Below are 22923 nucleotides of genomic sequence, written 5' to 3'. Positions count from 1 at the left end.
GTAACTCACAACAGTGCTACTGGTGTTGATGCAAAGCAGAGCATTGACATCGATAAAGAAAGTAAACATCGCATTGTATCTACAACAACAGCTGTCGAAATTGCCATTTCGTTGCAAAGGAACCCAAGGAATTTGGCGGCGTGAGAAAGATGTAGCTGATGAAGAACTAGCGGTGCTGAAAGCCGAGTCATCGGAATGTTTGGTGTTGCATACGCTCGATTGTGCAGACAATTAATGTTCACGGGGAGTAAAATGATGACGATCGTACTTAACAAGTGACAATGATGATGAAACAGGTGTCTAACCATATAGTTCATCATCCCTGATGGACAGAGAGCCATAAATTCCTCCTCCAGTGAAACATAATATAGACCAGATGGCGTTCACTCTCTGACATATTACGTCTACATCTACATCCATACTCCGCAAGCCACCTGACGGTGTGTGGCGGAGGGAACCTTGAGTATCTCTATCGGTTCTCCCTTCTATTCCATTCTCGTATTGTTCGTGGAAAGAAGGATTGTCGGTATGCCTCTGTGTGGGCTCTAATCTCTCTGATTTTATCCTCATGGTCTCTTCGTGAGATATACGTAGGAGGGAGCAATATACTGCTTGACTCTTCGGTGAAGGTATGTTCTCGAAACTTTGACAAAAGCCCGTACCGAGCTACTGAGCGTCTCTCCCGCAGAGTCTTCCACTGGAGTTTATCTATCATCTCCGTAACGCTTTCGCGATTACTAAATGATCCTGTAACGAAGCGCGCTGCTCTCCGTTGGATCTTCTCTATATCTTCTATCAACCCTATCTGATACGGATCCCACACTGCTGAGCAGTATTCAAGCAGTGGGCGAACAAGCGTACTGTAACCTACTTCCTTTGTTTTCGGATTGCATTTCCTTAGGATTCTTCCAATGAATCTCAGTCTGGCATCTGCTTTACCGACGATCAACATTATATGATCATTCCATTTTAAATCACTCCTAATGCGAAATCCCAGATAATTTAAGGTATTAACTGCTTCCAGTTGCTGACCTGCTATTCTGTAGCTAAATGATAAAGGATCTATCTTTCTGTGTATTCGCAGCACATTACACTTGTCTACATTGAGATTCAATTGCCATTCCCTGCACCATGCGTCAATTCGCTGCAGATCCTCCTGCATTTCAGTACAATTTTCCATTGTTACAACCTCTCGATACACCACAGCATCATCCGCAAGAAGCCTCAGTGAACTTCCGATGTCATCCACAAGGTCATTTATGTATATTGTGAATAGCAACGGTCCTATGACACTCCCCTGCGGCACACCTGAAATCACTCTTACTTCGGAAGACTTCTCTCCATTGAGAATGACATGCTGCGTCCTGTTATCTAGGAACTCCTCAATCCAATCACACAATTGGTCTGATAGTTCATATGCTCTTACTTTGTTCATTAAACGACTGTGGGGAACTGTATCGAACGCCTTGCGGAAGTCAAGAAACACGGCATCTACCTGTGAACCTGTATCTATGGCCCTCTGAGTCTCGTGGACGAATAGCGCGAGCTGGGTTTCACATGACCGTCTTTTTCGAAACCCATGCTGATTCCTACAGAGTAGATTTCTAGTCTCCAGAAAAGTCATTATACTTGAACAAAATACACTCCTGGAAATGGAAAAAAGAACACATTGACACCGGTGTGTCAGACCCACCATACTTGCTCCGGACACTGCGAGAGGGCTGTACAAGCAATGATCACACGCACGGCACAGCGGACACACCAGGAACCGCGGTGTTGGCCGTCGAATGGCGCTAGCTGCGCAGCATTTGTGCACCGCCGCCGTCAGTGTCAGCCAGTTTGCCGTGGCATACGGAGCTCCATCGCAGTCTTTAACACTGGTAGCATGCCGCGACAGCGTGGACGTGAACCGTATGTGCAGTTGACGGACTTTGAGCGAGGGCGTATAGTGGGCATGCGGGAGACCGGGTGGACGTACCGCCGAATTGCTCAACACGTGGGGCGTGAGGTCTCCACAGTACATCGATGTTGTCGCCAGTGGTCAGCGGAAGGTGCACGTGCCCGTTGACCTGGGACCGGACCGCAGTGACGCACGGATGCACGCCAAGACCGTAGGATCCTACGCAGTGCCGTAGGGGACGGCACCGCCACTTCCCAGCAAATTAGGGACACTGTTGCTCCTGGGGTATCGGCGAGGACCATTCGCAACCGTCTCCATGAAGCTGGGCTACGGTCCCGCACACCGTTAGGCCGTCTTCCGCTCACGCCCCAACATCGTGCAGCCCGCCTCCAGTGGTGTCGCGACAGGCGTGAATGGAGGGACGAATGGAGATGTGTCGTCTTCAGCGATGAGAGTCGCTTCTGCCTTGGTGCCAATGATGGTCGTATGCGTGTTTGGCGCCGTGCAGGTGAGCGCCACAATCAGGACTGCATACGACAGAGGCACACAGGGCCAACACCCGGCATCATGGTGTGGGGAGCGATCTCCTACACTGGCCGTACAACACTGGTTATCGTCGAGGGGACACTGAATAGTGCACAGTACATCCAAACCGTCATCGAACCCATCGTTCTACCATTCCTAGACCGGCAAGGGAACTTGCTGTTCCAACAGGACAATGCACGTCCGCATGTATCCCGTGCCACCCAACGTGCTCTAGAAGGTGTAAGTCAACTACCCTGGCCAGCAAGATCTCCGGATCTGTCCCCCATTGAACATGTTTGGGACTGGATGAAGCGTCGTCTCACGCGGTCTGCACGTCCAGCACGAACGCTGGTCCAACTGAGGCGCCAGGTGGAAATGGCATGGCAAGCCGTTCCACAGGACTACATCCAGCATCTCTACGATCGTCTCCATGGGAGAATAGCAGCCTGCATTGCTGCGAAAGGTGGATATACACTGTACTAGTGCCGACATTGTGCATGCTCTGTTGCCTGTGTCTATGTGCCTGTGGTTCTGTCAGTGTGATCATGTGATGTATCTGACCCCAGGAATGTGTCAATAAAGTTTCCCCTTCCTGGGACAATGAATTCACGGTGTTCTTATTTCAATTTCCAGGAGTGTACGTGTTCTAAAATTCTACAACTAATCGACGTTAGAGATATAGGTCTATAGTTCTGCACATCTGCTCGACGTCCCTTCTTGAAAACGGGGATGACCTTTGCCCTTTTCCAATCCTTTGGAACGCTACGCTCTTCTAGAGACCTACGGTACACCACTGCAAGAAGGGTGGCAAGTTCCTTCGCGTACCCTGTGTAAAATTGAACTGGTATCCCATCAGGTCCAGAGGACTTTCCTCTTTTGAGCGATTTTAATTGTTTCTCTATCCCTCTGTCCTCTATTTCGATATCTACCATTTTGTCATCTGTGCGACAATCTAGGAAGGAACTACAGTGCAATCTTCCTCTGTGAAACAACTTTGGAAAAAGACATTTAGTATTTCGGCCTTTAGTCTGTCATCCTCTGTTTCAGTACCATTTTGGTCACAGACTGTCTGGACATTTTGTTTTGATTCACCTACCGCTGTGACATAAGACCAAAATTTCTTAGGATTTTCTGCCAAGTCAGTACATAGAACTTTACTTTCGAATTCATTGAACGCCTCTCGCGTAGCCCTCCTCACACTACATTTCGCTTCGCGTAATTTTTGTTTGTCTGCAAGGCTTTGGCTATGTTTATGTTTGCTATGAAGTTCCCTTTGCTTCCGCAGCAGTTTTCTAACTCGGTTGTTGTACCACGGTGGCTCTTTTCCATCTCTTACGATCTTGCTTGGCACATATTCATCTAACGCAGGAGTCTCAATGCGGTTCGTGTGGCAGTCTGTTGACCAGTCTTGCTTGATTTCCATGAAATGTGGCGGACAGGGCACTTATACGCTAAGCTAGTTTTGATCTCCACGAATCGGTATTCTACGGCTATTTCTTAAGCCCGTGCTCCGTGTCTAGTCCTGTGCAGTTGCGTCATGGGTTAGATTACGCAGCCAGTGTGTGCTCATTTGTTGTTACATTTATCGTTTTTCCGCTGGGCCCCGATTACCCGTAGTGGTACTGGTTGATTCAGAGAACCTTTTCTTGATGAACTTGTGGAGTTGTTACATGACTGGTACGACTTTTTCGTACGAAATCGTTCACATTTGTATGCGACCTTTTGTGTTAGTTAATGTTTTATAAAGACTCCCTCTTAGTTTTCCTTGTTTTCTCGTAGCGCCTGAAGTTGGGGCTTACATCCTGGAGCCCGGTTCGTGTGTACGATTTTATCCAGATAAATAATTTGTCGAGTACAACTGGAGTAGATTTATTCAACATTAAAAACGTTAGTAACAGTTGTAGATGTCCCGCAAAGAGCATATTATTGGCCCGAAGTTTGTTCCGTGAAGGCAGGACGCGCCATTCAGTGTCCCAAAGGTCTAGAATTTTGCTGCATAGGAACGCTCGCAAATCTGTCTCCGGGAGGCCAATGTCCAGAGACGGTGTACTGGTGGCCTCTTTCGCCAGGCGGTCAACATTCTCATTGCCGGGTATCCCAACATGGCCTGGGGTCCGCACGAAGACTACAGAGCGGCCGCAACAGGCAAGAGTATGCAGGGACTCCTGGATAGGCATCACCAGACGGGAACGAGGAAAACACTGGTCGAGAGATCGTAAACCCCTCAGTGAATCGCTACAGATAACGAAGGACTCACCTGAGCAGGAACGGAGATACTCTAGAGCACGAAAGATGGCGACCAGCTCAGCAGTGTAAACGCTGCAGCGAGCCGGCAAGGCACGTTGTTCGCAATGGTCCCCTAGAGTTAGCGCATAACCGACACGACCAGCAACCATCGAACTGTCAGTGTAAACAATGCCAGAGCCCTGATACGTTGCGAGGATGGAAAGAAAGCGGCGGCGGAAAGCCTCCGGGGGGACTGAGTCCTTCGGGCCCTGTGCCAATTCCAGCTGAAGGCGAGGGCGAGGCACACACCACGGGGGTGTATGCAGAGGTGCGCGGAAAGGAGGCGGAAGAGGTAAAGCCCCAAGCCCGGAGAGAAGCTCTCGGACACGGACCGCGATCGTATAACCAGCCCTGGGCCTGCGTTCTGGAAGACGGACGTGCGACTGTGGGAATAGTAGCCGATAGTTAGGATGCCCGGGCAAGCTGAAAACATGGGCAGCATAAGAAGCCAGCAAACGTTGGCGGCGGAATCGCAGTGGAGGGACACCCGCCTCCACAAGTATGCTGTCCACTGGGCTGGTCCGGAAAGCACCAGTGGCAAAGCGTATCCCGCTATGGAGGATTGGGTCCAGCACCCGCAACGCAGATGGGGATGCTGAGCCATAAGTCAGGCTCCCATAATCCAGACGAGACTGGATTAACGCCTGGTAGAGCCGTAACAGGGTAGATCGGTCGGCGCCCCAGCGGGTGTGGCTCAAGCATCTCAGAGCATTTAGATGCCGACAACACGCCTGTTTAAGCTGCCGAATGTGAGGCAGCCAAGTCAGCCGGGCATCAAAAACTACACCCAAAAACCTGTGGGTCTCCACCACAGCAAGGAGGTCGTCGGCAAGATAAAGCCGCGGTTCAGGATGGACTCTTCGGCGCCGGCAGAAATGCATAACGCGGGTCTTGGCAGCCGAAAACTGAAAACCATGCGCTACAGCCCAAGACTGCGCCTTGCGGATAGCGCCCTGTAGCTGATGCTGCTACTTAAACTGCTCTGGGTACCACTGACGCGCGGGTGGCTCTGCTGTAGAGGACATTGCCACTCTGACTGTCACCACTCTCCTGTTGCCAAAAGTCGATTTATTAGTTTTGAAGTAACTTAATCATTTGGACACCTGTTCACGTTTTCAGAACACTTGGCACAGTGAGTAGGTGACTCAATGCAGGTAGAGGAAGCAACGGTAGAACTTGCATAAACTGTTTTCATAATTCTCATCTTTTATTCTTCTTCTTTGTTGTAAGTTGTAGGTTCGTAGTTCATTCTGAAATGCAACTTTGTATAATGTTCTAGAGAATGCTCAGATTCATTTTGTTCTTTTAAAAAATAATATAAACACTGGTGGACTCGTTGCCGAATAGATACATTTTCAGCCATTTCACTTCACAATACAAATCAATATCAACCACCATGGTAACACAACTTGTACTCCATTCTCGCACTTCAAACTCGTATTACGAGTGGAGTTTTACTACTAACAACATGTACCAAAGAAAATACTGCCATATATCGATCTATTTGTGCAAAATCATCTTTGAAACGTGTATTACAAAAATAAAATGCAAATAATTGTTCATCATTGCTTATCTTCTTAAGAAGTCCATAATTATAATCGTAATTATATTAAGCGTTTATACGAGGCCTGTTCAGAAAGTAAGCTCCGATTGATTGCCAAATTGAAACCACAGTGAACATCAGAAATGTTTTACTTGTAACAATTAGCTACACCTTTCAGCTACTTCTCTACGTAGTCGCCGTTCTGACTTAGACTTTTGTCATAGCGTTGTACCAACTTTTCAATAGCCTCATCATAGAAGGCAGCCGCCAGTGCTTTCCGCCAATTCTCCACGCTGGCCTACACCTCGTTGTCTGTGTCAAAATGTTGTCTTCAAAGACAGCGGTTCATGTGACCAGAGATGAAACTCAGGGGGAGACAATTGCGGACTGTATTGTGGGTAATCTCACATTTCCATTTGAAAACGATGCAGGAGCATCTTCATTGCCCCTGCAGAATGCGGCTGAGAATTGTCTTGAAGAAGAAACAGCACGACAGTTATGTAATGTTAGCTGCATAGCTTCAGGCGAAATTTCTCACCAGGCCCTCGTACTTGGCGGCAGACACTATTTTCTAGACATCTTTACGCACTCACTGCGAGCTCAGAAATGAGAAGAGCGACGTGATGCTAACTGGGTTTATACTAGAGACACTACCCAACACATCTGTGCAAAGCTTTATCGGATTTTCATAGTCGTTTCCATTTCGCGACCGATCGGAGCTTACTTTCTGAACGCCCCTCGTATATGTTTACGTTTATACATTTTCGTGTAGCCGTATGGTAGTGGATTTTTGGGTTTTGAGTTCAATTGGGAATCGGTCATTTCATGCTATCCAAGACAGGTTAGTACATTTATCTCACCGTAACCAGTTTTACTACAGTACGGTGATGCCGCTGCAACTCCAAACCTAAGTCCAAACTCTTAAGTGCGCTCTCCAGACCGCGGCTTCAGCATCCCGAGCATGCTCTCCAAACTCCTTCCATAGAGAGCTCTTGCCATCGTCTTCTCATTTCACTAGCAACTCCCTGCATCCAGCAATATTTTGCCAGCAAGCCGTACATGTTTGCCGACGCTGAAATGTGATAGCCTACAGTCCAATAGCGTGGATTCCTTCCCAAGACAACAACAACGATACCAGTCCAATCATTTCGTAAAACAGCCTTCCCACATCTAAAAGAAACACTCACTTCTGTTCCATGTCCGTGTCGGCCGCTGTGGCCGAGCGGTTCTAGGCGCTTCAGTCCGGAACAGCGCTGCTGCTGCGGTCGCTGGTTCGAATCCTGTCTCAGGCGTGGCTGCGTGTGATGTCCTTGGGTTAGTTAGGTTTAAGTAGCTCTACGTCTACGGGACTGATGGCCTCAGATGTTAAGTCCCATATTGCTTGGAGCCATCTGAACCATATCCGTGATGTCACTGACTAATTCGCCATATACACGTATTCACGCCCAGCACTAGCCTCGCATATGAGATCCTCTGATAGTACAGAGCTGCTCACGAGGTTATCCACATTATTTGAGCCCTTCATGTTTCTTTGGGAAAACGAGCGATGGTTATCTGCAAAAGGTTGCATAGAAACACAGGTAAGCGGCGCTCTCTCGCAGTTTCCAGGACGCCTCGGCCACTGTTCTACAGGTAGTTAGGCCCACGTTTTATAACGCACGAGGGCCGTTGTGTCTTCCGGCTGCGTGCTGGTGACCCAGCTTCCGAGACTACAGGCACAAGAGGCCGCAGTCTCCACCACTCACGACAGAGCTCCGCTGTCGTTTTGCAGAAGTCTGCCTGCACTGTACCAAATCCGAGGCGCTGTGCTTTGCCACATTCAAGAAAGTCATCCGGAATACAGAATGTTCCAGCACCAAGTTAAAATGGAAAGAAATGAGACTAGAGTGAGCACAGTATGTCCGGGCGCTGGGTTTCGATGTACTGTAACAAACATTGCCCCTGTAATCCACACCGTTATCGCTTTCTCATTCCTTAATCAGCTTCATATAGAATGAAAAAGGCTTGCGGAATAGCTTTCCGTAGTTCAACATCAGAATATGTTTTACACCCACACAGGGCTGTGCTCTAAAACATAGCTTTCCATGAATCTTTTAAGTGTCTCATTGTTATATTCCTTGAATGTTGGTATCTTTTTCCATTTATAGAAAGCGTTTTTGCCATCTTTGGTCTTTGCCACTACTTGTTTTCCCTTCCTTACCCTGTGTACATACTAAATTTTTCCCACTCATCAGTACTTTAACATATAGCATCTCTCACGCACAGCTATACATAAGGTTGCAACATTATGAAGAGACGATTCCTGACCTACGAGAAGCGTTCAGAAGACAATTTTAATATTATTGTCTTCCAGTATTTGTAGTGTATGAAATTTAAGATTCATGTCCATATTTGATACTGGTGGACATTGTGTCCAAGTTCCAGCATATGGCACAAGTGTCCATCACAACAATGAAATCAACCATCAGGGTGCTCACTAATGTCTTAATGGTCCCCTCCTTCCCCCCCGCTCCCACCCCCGGCCCCTTTCCCCGACCCCATTTACAGCGCCGGAGTTACAGGCGTTTTGTCGCTACATTGGTATCCAGAACCTGAGGGCCATTCCCTTCTACGTAGCGTTCTACTCAGAGGCAGAGCGGATGGTCAGAACATTTGACACAAATGAGGAAGGCAGTGTTAGATACGCCAGTGGATAAAATGTTGCTTCTCACGTCTTAGCCACATACTACATGCGGCCGTTAGATGGGCATCAGCCATCGGAGCTCTTGCATGGACGACCGTCCTACTCATTGTTGGATCTCTTGCGCCCTACCTCCCGCCCCTGCAGTCATATATCCCACAACGTTCGCATAAGGGTGTGTTGCTTTGGCCTTTACATTTAGGCATCGACCATTGTGAAAGCCCAACACAACTTTTTGAGGTCGCAGTCAGAGACAATAAGTGTACAAGGCACAGGAACTTATTATTCTAGCGACGTGAACCTAGCCAGTCGTCATCTAAGGAGGCCTACGACTTTACGGGTAACGCCAGTATTTTCCTTCTGCGCGGCAGGCAATGCGAATCGCCACCCCCGTACGGTCATTCTTACTCGTAGTTAAGGTCGCGGCAGCGGTCACCTTACACAGTGCTGATAGTGCAACCAATGGACTTTGAGCCACTCCCACCTTAACATCCCGTACAAACCGGCGAACAATGGTTGTTGTATTTTGGATCTCCCTTGACTTCTGTAGCCACACCAGAGGATACTGACGTCCAGACGGAGCCACTGGCTGGACTTCCACTGTCTCTCTCTCCCCTCCCGAAAATTTTAAGACAGAGACCTAGGCACATACACCTTCTGATTCCGGTTGAACAGGTGAAGGATGAGGTATCTGCGACTGCCACTAATGCCATGGCAACGAAGAACGCAGAACCAACGATGCTGACAGCCAGCGGACTGGTCACGGTAACCTCTCATGGCGTGTGTATTGCAAAGAGCCTCTGGCGTCTGAGGTGACTAGGTAAGGCGATCGCCGGCTCTATTAAACTGTGTGTTCACAAGATTAAAAGCCGGATCTGCTAACCTTCTGCCAGACACAGATAGTTGCTTCTTTAGGGGTATCTCGCTTTCGGTTTGGTCTCTTGACTCACTATGTGTGCTGTAAACGTTCTAGGCTTGTGTACGGTATCGATTGGTTTAGTTTGTTAGTGGGCTGTTTAGGTTTTTATATTGGTAACGCCACGTAGCGCTCTGTATGAAAATCACTGGCTGTGCTGTGTGCAGTCTGTGGCTGGTTGGCATTGTTCAAAAATTCTCTATTGTAGCCAGACCCGCTAACCTTCTGCCAGACAGAGATAGTTGCTTCTTTAGGGGTATCTCGCTCTCGGTTTGGTCTCTTCACTCACTATGTGTGCTGTAAACGTTCTAGGCTTGTGTACGGCATCGATTGGTTTAGTTTGTTAGTGGGCTGTTTAGGTTTATATATTGGTAACGCCACGTAGCGCTCTGTATGAAAATCACTGGCTGTGCTGTGTGCAGTATGTGGCTGGTTGGCATTGTTCAAAAATTCTCTAGTGTAGCCAGACCTGCTAACCTTCTGCCAGACAGAGATAGTTGCTTCTTTAGGGGTATCTCGCTCTCGGTTTGGTCTCTTCACTCACTGTTGTTGTTGTTGTGGTCTTCAGTCCTGAGACTGGTTTGATGCAGCTCTCCATGCTACTCTATCCTGTGCAAGCTTTTTCATCTCCCAGTACCTACTGCAACCTACATCCTTCTAAATCTGCTTAGTGTATTCATCTCTTGGTCTCCCTCTACGATTTTTACCCTCCACGCTGCCCTCCAATACTAAATTGGTGATCCCTTGATGCCTCAGAACATGTCCTACCAACCGATACCTTCTTCTGGTCAAGTTGTGCCACAAACTTCTCTTCTCCCCAATCCTATTCAATACTTCCTCATTAGTTATGTGATCTACCCATCTAATCTTCAGCATTCTTCTGTAGCACCTCGTTTCGAAAGCTTCTATTCTCTTCTTGTCCAAACTATTTATCGTCCATGTTTCACTTCCATACATGGCTACACTCCATACGAATACTTTCAGAAATGACTTCCTGACACTTAAATCAATACTGGATGTTAACAAATTTCTCTTCTTCAGAAACGCTTTCCTTGCCATTGCCAGCCTACATTTTATATCCTCTCTACTTCGACCATCATCAGTTATTTTGCTCCGCAAATAGCAAAACTCCTTTACTACTTTAAGTGCCTCATTTCCTAATCTAATTCCCTCAGCATCACCCGACTTAATTAGACTACATTCCATTATCCTTGTTTTGCTTTTGTTGATGTTCATCTTATATCCTCCTTTCAAGACACTGTCCATTCATTCAACTGCTCTTCCAAGTCCTTTGCTGTCTCTGACAGAATTACAATGTCATCGGCGAACCTCAAAGTTTTTATTTCTACTCCATGAATTTTAATACCTACTCCGAATTTTTCTTTTGTTTCCTTTACTGCTTGCTCAATATACAGATTGAACAACATCGGGGAGAGGCTACAACCCTGTCTTACTCCCTTCCCAACCACTGCTTCCCTTTCATGTCCCTCGACTCTTATAACTGCCATCTGGTTTCTGTACAAATTGTAAATAGCCTTTCGCTCCCTGTATTTTACCCCTGCCACCTTTAGAATTTGAAAGAGAGTATTCCAGTCAACATTGTCAAAAGCTTTCTCTAAGTCTACAAATGCTAGAAACGTAGGTTTGCCTTTCCTTAATCTTTCTTCTAAGATAAGTCGTAAGGTCAGTATTGCCTCACGTGTTCCAGTGTTTCTACGGAATCCAAACTGATCTTCCCCGAGGTTGGCTTCTACTAGTTTTTCCATTCGTCTGTAAAGAATTCGTGTTAGTATTTTGCAGCTGTGACTTATTAAGCTGATAGTTCGGTAATTTTCACATCTGTCAACACCTGCTTTCTTTGGGATTGGAATTATTATATTCTTCTTGAAGTCTGTGGGTATTTCGCCTGTTTCATGCATCTTGCTCACCAGATGGTAGAGTTTTGTCAGGACTGGCTCTCTCACGGCCGTCAGTAGTTCCAATGGAATATTGTCTACTCCGGGGGCTTTGTTTCGACTCAGGTCTTTCAGTGCTCTGTCAAACTCTTCACGCAGTATCATATCTCCCATTTCATCTTCATCTACATCCTCTTCCATTTCCATAATATTGCCCTCAAGTACATCGCCCTTGTATAGACCCTCTATATACTCCTTCCACCTTTCTGCTTTCCTTTCTTTGCTTAGAACTGGATTTCCATCTGAGCTCTTGATATTCATACAAGTCGTTCTCTTATCTCCAAAGGTCTCTTTAATTTTCCTGTAGGCGGTATCTATCTTACCCCTAGTGAGATAGGCCTCTACATCCTTACATTTGTCCTCTAGCCATCCCTGCTTAGCCATTTTGCAATTCCTGTCTATCTCATTTTTGAGACGTTTGTATTCCTTTTTGCCTGTTTCACTTACTGCATTTTTATATTTTCTCCTTTCATCAATTAAATTCAATATTTCTTCTGTTACCCAAGGATTTCTACTAGCCCTCGTCTTTTTACCTACTTGATCCACTGCTGCCTTCACTACTTCATCCCTCAAAGCTACCCATTCTTCTTCTACTGTATTTATTTCCCCCATTCCTGTCAATTGCTCCCTTATGCTCTCCCTGAATCTCTGTACAACCTCTGGTTCTTTTAGTTTATCCAGGTCCCATCTCCTTAAATTCCCACCTTTTTGCAGTTTCTTCAGTTTTAATCTACAGGTCATAACCAATAGATTGTGGTCAGAGTCCACATCTGCCCCTGGAAATGTCTTACAATTTAAAACCTGGTTCCTAAATCTCTGTCTTACCATTATATAATCTATCTGATACCTTTTAGTGTCTCCAGGGTTCTTCCATGTATACAACCTTCTTTCATGATTCTTAAACCAAGTGTTAGTTATGATTATGTTGTGCTCTGTGCAAAATTCTACCAGGCGGCTTCCTCTTTCATTTCTGTCCCCCAATCCATATTCACCTACTATGTTTCCTTCTCTCCCTTTTCCTACACTCGAATTCCAGTCACCCATGACTATTAAATTTTCGTCTCCCTTCACAATCTGAATAATTTCTTTTATTTCATCATACATTTCTTCAATTTCTTCGTCATCTGCAGAGCTGGTTGGCATATAAACTTGTACTACTGTAGTAGGTGTGGGCTTCGTATCTATCTTGGCCACAATAATGCGTTCACTATGCTGTTTGTAGTAGCTTACCCGCATTCCTATTTTCCTATTCATTATTAAACCTACTCCTGCATTACCCCTATTTGATTTTGTGTATATAACCCTGTAGTCACCTGACCAGAAGTCTTGTTCCTCCTGCCACCGAACTTCACTAATTCCCACTATATCTAACTTCAACCTATCCATTTCCCTTTTTAAATTTTCTAACCTACCTGCCCGATTAAGGGATCTGACATTCCATGCTCCGATCCGTAGAACGCCAGTTTTCTTTCTCCTGATAACGACATCCTCTTGAGTAGTCCCCGCCCGGAGATCCGAATGGGGGACTATTTTACCTCCGGAATATTTTACCCAAGAGGACGCCATCATCATTTAATCATACAGTAAAGCTGCATGCCCTCGGGAAAAATTACGGCTGTAGTTTCCCCTTGCTTTCAGCCATTCGCAGTACCAGCACAGCAAGGCCGTTTTGGTTAATGTTACAAGGCCAGATCAGTCAATCATTCTGACTGTTGCCCTCGCAACTACTGAAAAGGCTGCTGCCCCTCTTCAGGAACCACACGTTTGTCTGGCCTCTCAACAGATACCCCTCCGTTGTAGTTGCACCTACGGTACGGCTATCTGTATCGCTGAGGCACGCAAGCCTCCCCACCAACGGCAAGGTCCATGGTTCATGGGCGGGTCTTCACTCACTATGTGTGCTGTAAACGTTCTAGGCTTGTGTACGGCATCGATTGGTTTAGTTTTAGTCTTCACTCACTATGTGTGCTGTAAACGTTCTAGGCTTGTGTACGGCATCGATTGGTTTAGTTTGTTAGTGGGCTGTTTAGGTTTATATATTGGTAACGCCACGTAGCGCTCTGTATGAAAATCACTGGCTGTGCTGTGTGCAGTCTGTGGCTGGTTGGCATTGTTCAAAAATTCTCTATTGTAGCCAGACCTGCTAACCTTCTGCCAGACAGAGACAGTTGCTTCTTTAGGGGTATCTCGCTCTCGGTTTGGTCTCTTCACTCACTATGTGTACTGTAAACGTTCTAGGCTTGTGTACGGCATCGATTGGTTTAGTTTGTTAGTGGGCTGTTTAGGTTTATATATTGGTAACGCCACGTAGCGCTCTGTATGAAAATCACTGGCTGTGCTGTGTGCAGTCTGTAGCTGGTTGGCATTGTTCAAAAATTCTCTATTGTAGCCAGACCTGCTAACCTTCTGCCAGACAGAGATAGTTGCTTCTTTGGGGTATCACGCTCTCCGTTTGGTCTCTTCACTCACTATGTGTGCTGTAAACGTTCTAGGCTTGTGTACGGCATCGATTGGTTTAGTTTGTTAGTGGGCTGTTTAGGTTTATATATTGGTAACGCCACGTAGCGCTCTGTATGAAAATCACTGGCTGTGCTGTGTGCAGTCTGTGGCTGGTTGGCATTGTTCAAAAATTCTCTATTGTAGCCAGACCTGCTAACCTTCTGCCAGACAGAGATAGTTGCTTCTTTAGGGGTATCTCGCTCTCCGTTTGGTCTCTTCACTCACTATGTGTGCTGTAAACGTTCTAGGCTTGTGTACGGCATCGATTGGTTTAGTTTGTTAGTGGGCTGTTTAGGTTTATATATTGGTAACGCCACGTAGCGCTCTGTATGAAAGTCACTGGCTGTGCTGTGTGCAGTCTGTGGCTGGTTGGCATTGTTCAAAAATTCTCTATTGTAGCCAGACCTGCTAACCTTCTGCCAGACAGAGATAGTTGCTTCTTTAGGGGTATCTCGCTCTCGGTTTGGTCTCTTCACTCACTATGTGTGCTGTAAACGTTCTAGGCTTGTGTACGGCATCGATTGGTTTAGTTTGTTAGTGGGCTGTTTAGGTTTATATATTGGTAACGCCACGTGGCGCTCTGTATGAAAATCACTGACTGTGCTGTGTGCAGTCTGTGGCTGGTTGGCATTGTTCAAAAATTCTCTCTTGTAGCGGCAATTGGCTGTTAACAGCGCGTAGCGTTGCGCAGTTGGAGGTTAGCCGCCAGCAATGGTGCATGTGGGGAGAGAGATGGCGGAGTTTTGAGAGCGGATGATCTGGACGTGTGTCCATCAGAGACAGTACATTTGTAAGACTGGATGGCATGAACTGATGTATATATTATGACTTTTGAACTCTATTAAGGTAAATACATTACTTGTTCTTTATCAAAATCGTTCATTTGCTAACTATGCGTACCAGTAGTTAGTCCCTTCAGTAGTTAGAATCTTTTATTTAGCTGGCAGTAGTGGCGCTCGCTGTATTGCAGTAGCTCGAGTAACGAAGATTTTTGTGAGGTAAGTGATTCATGAAAGGTATAGGTTATTGTAAGTCAGGGCCATTCTTTTGTAGGGATTTTTCAAAGTCAGATTGCGTTGCGCTAAAAATATTGTGTGTGAGTTTAGTGTTGATCGGAATAGTTAAACAGCAAAATGTGTGAGTACGTTCAGTTCTGTTCAGCTGTTTGAAAATCAAATAATGTAAGAGATTTATCAGCACAGTAATTCATTAAATTTTCTAAGGGGACGTTTCAAGTTCTTTGGACATTAGAGCTCTCACTGTTGACTGTACGGGCCTGACAGCGTGAGGTATTTTCCTCCACTTTTGCAATTTTACATTTTGAAACCAGTACCCTGGAAACGAGTTGTAAAAACCCAGTTCCAACGTCCTCGATTATCTGGTGTACATACATCTCTGTCGTCTTCTACAATTTTTTGTTCACCAATGATCTCTGTAGTACCACGCGAATTATTCTCTGGTGTCTGATTACGTGTCCCATCAACCTGTACCGCCTTTTATTTACTATTTTCAACACGCTTCTTTCCTCAGCGATTCTGCGTGGAAAGACTTCATTTTAAGCAATTTTTAGGCACCCTCACGACTCCAGTTTCTTTGTTCCCTCTTTTTATCACATCACCAGAGGTGACCATTCAGTTCTGTAGCATCCTGCCCTCAAGATAAGCTTTCTCAGAAGTTTCTTCCTGATATTAAGGTCAATATTTCATGAAAGTACACCTATTTTCGATGAGCAATGCTCTCTTTCCCTTTATCAGTCCGATTTGTGTGTCCTTCTTTATTTATTTGTCAAGCGTTATATTGCTTCTAAGGTAGCAGAAGTTCTTCATTTATTACGTGGTATCCAATTTTGACACCAAATTTGTAGTTAATCTCAATTAATCAGCGTGAATGTACCATCCCATCCTCTTTCTTTGGTTTACTTTCAGGCCAACATATATGCTCAGTGGGCAGTTCGTTCCACTCAGGAGGTCACATAATCCTCAGTTACTCCCACAGAAGATAGCAATGTCACGCCACACCATCTAAGATTTATGGAATTTTGAAGTCGATAATAATACGACCATAGTATAGTCATGGAAGAATGATAGTTGCTCGATTAATGGTGAAGCTCCATCTTGTGACTTGCATACATGAAAAGGAGAACAGGGCTTATGATGATGAATCTGTGGACACTAGACTCCTAGTCTATCTGTGGAAGAAAGCTGAACTGTCAGTTCAATAAAACTGCTACTGTAGTGATGTCAACTATCGGGCATATGTACGACATTAAACATACGGAGCAACAGCTAACAACTAATGTAGTGAGTCGCTTTTCTTTTGCACGCCCTTGGTACCGTAAATTTTGCCTTTCAGAACAGAGAGGTTATAAAAAGGGAATCCTAAATTTCTTATTAAAGTCGAGGAGTGTTATTAAAATCGAGGATAAATTACAAAACCTAAAGAGGACAGAGCCGTATCTTCGCGTCTTTAAACGTTAAATGACAAGGTAGCCCTGTTGAATGGCACTGCAACTTCACAACTACTTTTGTGATATTTACTGTATCTGTGTAAGGGATATTCGGCTGACTTCGAAAGACCTGCCACGGTTCATGTCGAGCACTAATTAACACCACGTGATATTATCCTAAGGCACACGTTTCCATTTTCCTTTGGTTTAAGAATTAATTTTATGTTAGATGTAACGTTAATCTGACATTTGACTAAGTTTATATAAGAAAAATTTCTCATCACCTCAACTGCCTTGAGCTTTACTGTCGCTATTTGAAGAGTTATTCATTTTACACCTCATTAATTCCCTTTTATTTACCACAGACATACCGGAAAATAGTTTTTCTCTGTATAAATTAATTGGTGGATATGAAGAGTGTTTCATTACCAAGCATCGCTCTGACTGTTTGCTACCTTTGTGGAGATATGGGATCATTAAAATTTCATTACTTTCGGAACTCATGCCAATCAGCAGCATCAGTATGAGGGCTGAGTTGTAAGGACACGAATACGCTCTTGTGTTCGATGGCATGCAAGCAGGCAGCCTGCGAATGTCATCTTGAGGAATTCCGTGTTATGCCCGAAACACAAGTGGAGTTAGTTCCTGGTTGCAAGCTTATACGAAGGTACTTCCATAGCATCCCAGACATAGCAAGTCAGAGGATCGTGTAAGCCACCAGAGTTCCGTACATTCATTAAGGCATATGAACTGCGAACTGCAGTGTGAGATTTTGTAGTGTCCTGCTGGAATATCATGCAGTATAATGTCTATGAAGGATACGACACCGCCGGCCGCGGTGGTCTCGCGGTTCTAGGCGCGCAGTCAGGAACCGCGCGACTGCTACGGTCGCAGGTTCGAATCCTGCCTCGGGCATGGATGTGTGTGATGTCCTTAGGTTAGTTAGGTTTAAGTAGTTCTAAGTTCTAGCGGACTGATGACCACAGCTGTTAAGTCCCATAGTGCTCAGAGCCATTTGAACCATTTTTGAAGGATACGACAGTACGGCTTCGCAATTCGTATTGAGTCTCCGTTTCATATATACCAATTCCTTCCTAGTATTGTATTAAATAGCTTCATACATAAGCAGCAGATGTATGAGACCCTAAAACCGCTCTTTCCTGTGAGATTATCTGTAGGTCCTCTACGGGCACGTTGCCTTTCATCTGACCGCCACAGACAGAAGCGAGACTTACCGCTGATCAACACAGAGTGGCCCCATAAAATGTAAGACTCTATTGTCTGTGGTATGTCAGTGGACCCTACGTGTGGCAGCCGTAGATCTTAATCTAGCAACTGGCTACTGGCTATCTGTTCCCGACAGTTCGTGGTGACAGGACATTTCTGCCCGCAACCCCTGCCCGGGTTTCAGCTAGTGCCATCCATCTGCTTGTGAAACGAATCTACGATCTTCTTACGTTAACCTTCTGTTTATATCCGTACCTCCTCTTTCCCCCCGCTGTAATCCTGAGTCTGATGCGTCACTGGCGGTCCTTCCGTGTCCATCATGACAATGACTCGATCGTTCTCAAAGTCCGAAAAATAGCTGTAAGCTGAACACGGCACGTGTTCGGGCTTACTGTGTTGCGATGTCCACCTGAAAATTGGCAATAACTGTAGACACACCAAATACCAAACATGGACTCACACGAGTCATCACCTTGCTTCCTTCTGCTCAGAAAATACTGAAAACAGGTTCGTGTAATGATAAAATTGTAATCAGTATACCCCACAGGGATGGAAGTACTGGAGTGTGCATTGTGACGTAAATAAGTAACGTTATTACGTCTACAACCGTCGTCACCTCAGGTAATAATGGATAGAATACAGGGAGTCCAGAAATTCCCATTACAGAGTTCTAGGACTCGTAGAGAGGAGTCAGAACGTAATATTTTGAGTAGGAACCCACGTCTGGAAACGTACCGTTTCTGTGCTACAGAGGTTTGAAAACATGTTGGTAATGCAACAACTTTTACAAGTGATTTATGAGGCGTGACCCACTACATCACTTGTTTCACTATTCCACTCATTAATAACCAAAGATATTTGCTCGTGTACTCGTTGACGGGCAATCTTCAACATGATGCGGTACGGCCTCTTCGACTTTGGGTGTGCGGCGTCTTGGAGCACCAGATTCACGCCTGCTGACGGTGAATGTACCCTGTCTCGAAGCCGTTGCGTTATTGTGATGAAAAAGGTATGCGATGGGGTCATACATTGTGGATAACAATCTCGATAAAGGCGACAAGTAGTTCTTCCAATACTGTGAGCTTCACCATACGGAAGGATATGTAGGTGCATTCTATGAATGTGAACACAACCATGCTGCTCTAAAACTCACAGATATGTGAAAGAGGCTCGAATCAGATCAGAGAGATAGGGGAGACGTAAAATAACATCAGCTAGTCCTATGTAATCACCCCCCGCCATGACTACCTTGCTGCATACCTACATGGTAAATATGTTTTCAAATGGCTGTAGCACGCTAAAGACACGTTTCAGGACATTGGTTCCACTTCAGAAAATTGTCTATCCAGTCCTCCCTACAAATCCAGAAGTTTATAATAGGAATTTCTAACAAACTGTATGTCCACTTGTACGTCATCAGAAAGTTCATATACTGGTAGACAGCTAATACTAGCTAATACACCTGATATTTTTCCAAATTTTAATCAGTACAAATATCTCTTCCGAATATTCTGTGTTCATGATTAGTAGCATGTGTCGTTAAACAGTTACAAGTACATTTCTGGACTCTTAAATAACGAATAGATGACAATTCGTACAGTTTCATGTAACTGAGATCTAATAATACCATTGTTATACGCACACCACTTATCTTCAAGTCCTCTACTGGAGGATATACGACTGATACACTTTCGTTTTCGTGTTGTGTACAGACACAAGTATTGATAAGCATTATTTACACCGAGCGAGGTGGTGCAGTGGTTAGCACACTGGACTCGCATTCGGGAGGACGACGGTCCAATCCCGTCTCCGGCCATCCTGATTTAGGTTTTCCGTGATTTCCCTAAATCGTTTCAGGCGAATGCCGAGATGGTTCCTTTGAAAGGGCACGGCCGATTTCCTTCCCAATCCTTCCCTAACCCGAGCTTGCGCTCCGTCTCTAATGACCTCGTTGTCGACGGGACGTTTAACACTAACCACCACCACCACCATTATTTACATATATACTGAGATATGAGAACGATGTATCTCATACACATTAGTATCTATTGTGTTACTCAGCAGTATTATTCGTGAATATTTTTTGTGCTGATTTCGCGAGATGTAGTATAATTTAATTTATTTACAATAATAATTTATTTAGAATAATACATCAAGACACTTTTTTAGTATTGACTTTGAGAGAGGACAAGTCACTCTCTCACTTATTTTCATATTAAGGCTATTCTCTAATTAATGTTGTTATTACATCGTTTTCAGTGACACAACAGGAAGTTATCAACGTGAGCAGACCTTGAAGGGAGTATGTACGTTGTTAATGCATGTGGGATCTTCACGGTAGCTCTCCTTCGAATAGTATTTTCTGGAGCTGAGAACAAACAGGTAGTTTGGTTATTTAACAATATATCTCACCTTGGACATTCGAGTCTTGTGTGAACTTGAGTGTCCAGCACTGCTCTTTCACTACAACCCTGTAAGTCCCACGTTAATACATTTTGGAACCATTTACACGAAGAAACCCACAGCGCTGCCACTAGTTTTAACAATTACATCACCATTTCAGAAGTCATTAACTGGCCAGCTTCCACTATTTTGGCGTCTTTGCCTCTCGAACTGCTATTGCTGTCGGCTACCAATACAGGTACTACCTTTGCCTCTCGAATCACTAATATAGACCATCGCTTGTGCAATGGTAACCGAAAATATTTTTAAACTATCATGTATAAGCAGTACTGTAATAACAAATGACGACTATTCAACCCGCATCGTCTTAAATCTAGTTGCTGCGTCAAAAAAATTAAGATGACGAAATATCCGTGGCGTCGACTAGAATATACCAAAACACATTTGTCACTTTGGTAGCGTTTGGCACAGGTGATTCTGGTCTAACAGTTCCGACTTCCGTCAGTATATTTCGTCCAATGATTTGTTCAACGGTAGCAATCACTCCTTTAAATCTGGAAGCAGCAGCTTGCTCCTTAGTTCACTTTCAGGAGTCCGCCAACTAAGTATGTCTTCCCGCGTCCAGACCACGCTAAGAGCGCATGTCGTGCAGTACGTCGACAATCACTTTCGGCGCTCTCTTATTCAAAGATCTCTTAATATCTCTTCGCAACATATACATGTTGTTGTTATGGTCTCCGGGTTACAAGCTGATCTTCCCCAGCCGGCTTCTGTTCAGATTTCGTGTTAGTATTATGCAACCATGATTTATTAAACTGGTAATTCAGTAATATTCATAACTGTCGGCACCTGCTGTCTTTGGAATTGGTATTACTATACTCATCTTGAAGTCTGAAGGTATTTTACCTTCTATACACAGTGGCGACAAAAGTCATTGGATAGCGATATGTACAAATCGGATGGTGATAGTATCGCGTACACAAGGTACAGAAGGGCAGTGCATTGGCGAAGCTATCATTTGTACACAGGTGGTTCATGTAAAGAGGTTTTCGACGTGATTATGGCCGCACTGCGAGAATTAACAGTCTGTGAAGGCAGAATCGTAGATCGAGTTAGACGCATTGTACATTCCATTCTGGAAGTCGTTAGGGAATTCAGTATTCCGAGATCAGTGCTGTCAAGAGTTTACGAGAATACCAAATATCAGGCGTTATCTCTCACCACGGACGATGCCTTCACTTAATTACCAATATCAGCGGTGTTTGTGTAGACTTGTCAGTGCTAACAGACGAGCAACACTGCGTGAAATAACCGCAGAAATCAATCTGGGACATACAACGAATCTGTCCGGCGAAATCTGGCGTTAATTGGCTCTGGCAACAGATAACCGACGCGAATGCCGTTGCTGACAGCACTACATCAACTCCACTGGTCCTCCTGGGCTTGTGACCATATTGGTTGGAGCCTAAACGACTGGAAAACCATGGAATAGTTAGGTGAGTTCCGATTTCAGTTGGTGGGGTTGTAAGGTGGCAGCTTGAATGAATGTTAATTTCGCAACGTACATGAGATTTTATATGTCGTGTCAAGCAGATGGATATGTCACCTGACGTACTTCGGCGATAGTGAGCAGATTTGCCGATTAAAATGTACAGTAGGTAATGAAGAAAGGTATGACGCTCGATTCAACAGTATTCACACCGAACCCATATCCTCCATGTCAATGTGCAAAAGGTGCAGAAAACCTGCAGGAAGTCCAGTTACGCAGCATGGCCCACATACAACGAAAGGCTTCTAACAGGAGTTTTGCAGTGGGATATTTCCAGATGGATACAAACAGGCCTGAGACGCAGTTAAAAGAGAGTCGCATTTACTGATCATGTGAAAGGTCCGTGGTGCTCTCATGATGTATGTGTGTAACTCTTAGGCGTCAGGAGCGGGCACAAAATGTCCGATTGGCTGAAATAAACTAAGAAGGAGTAAACGGGCCGAAATTTCGACGCAGTTTAAAGGTAGGCCCTTTGCAATTGGCGGGGGTAGTTTCCACGAGATGAAAGGGACGCTCCGATTGGTCTGAAAAGGCCGTGACGCGAAGCACGAAAGAACACAGGTGGTGGACTGTTTGCTACGCAAGACAGACTACCGAAAACTTCGAAGTCTCTCCTCTGAACTGGCGTCAAGTGTAGAACAGCGCGCATCACACGCTCTTTACGACACCAAAAGATGAACTTTGTTTCAACACTGCTTTCACTTTGCCTGACATTCGGCTGAAGAATCGTTGAGCTCCAATAGCGGAGAAACGAAACAGACACGTAGTTAATTGTTCTTCTGAGAACTGAGAGGGCGTAAAGTATCCATCTATGCACGTGTATATCGCCATATTTTCCAGACTAGGGATGAGTGCATGTTTTCTCGCCTAACAAGAAACAGCTGAATAAATCAGTAAGGATTTTGATTAGCCTTTTACAGGATTTTCAGAGGGCGAGAGCAGCCATGCAGGTGACAACACATCACAGCTAAAGGTAAATGCCGCTGGCAGAGGC

Source organism: Schistocerca serialis, chromosome 7, assembly GCF_023864345.2.
Source record: "Schistocerca serialis cubense isolate TAMUIC-IGC-003099 chromosome 7, iqSchSeri2.2, whole genome shotgun sequence".
Lineage (NCBI taxonomy): Eukaryota > Metazoa > Arthropoda > Insecta > Orthoptera > Acrididae > Schistocerca > Schistocerca serialis.
The sequence above is the reverse complement of the archived record's forward strand: the minus strand, read 5'-3'. Positions refer to the sequence as shown.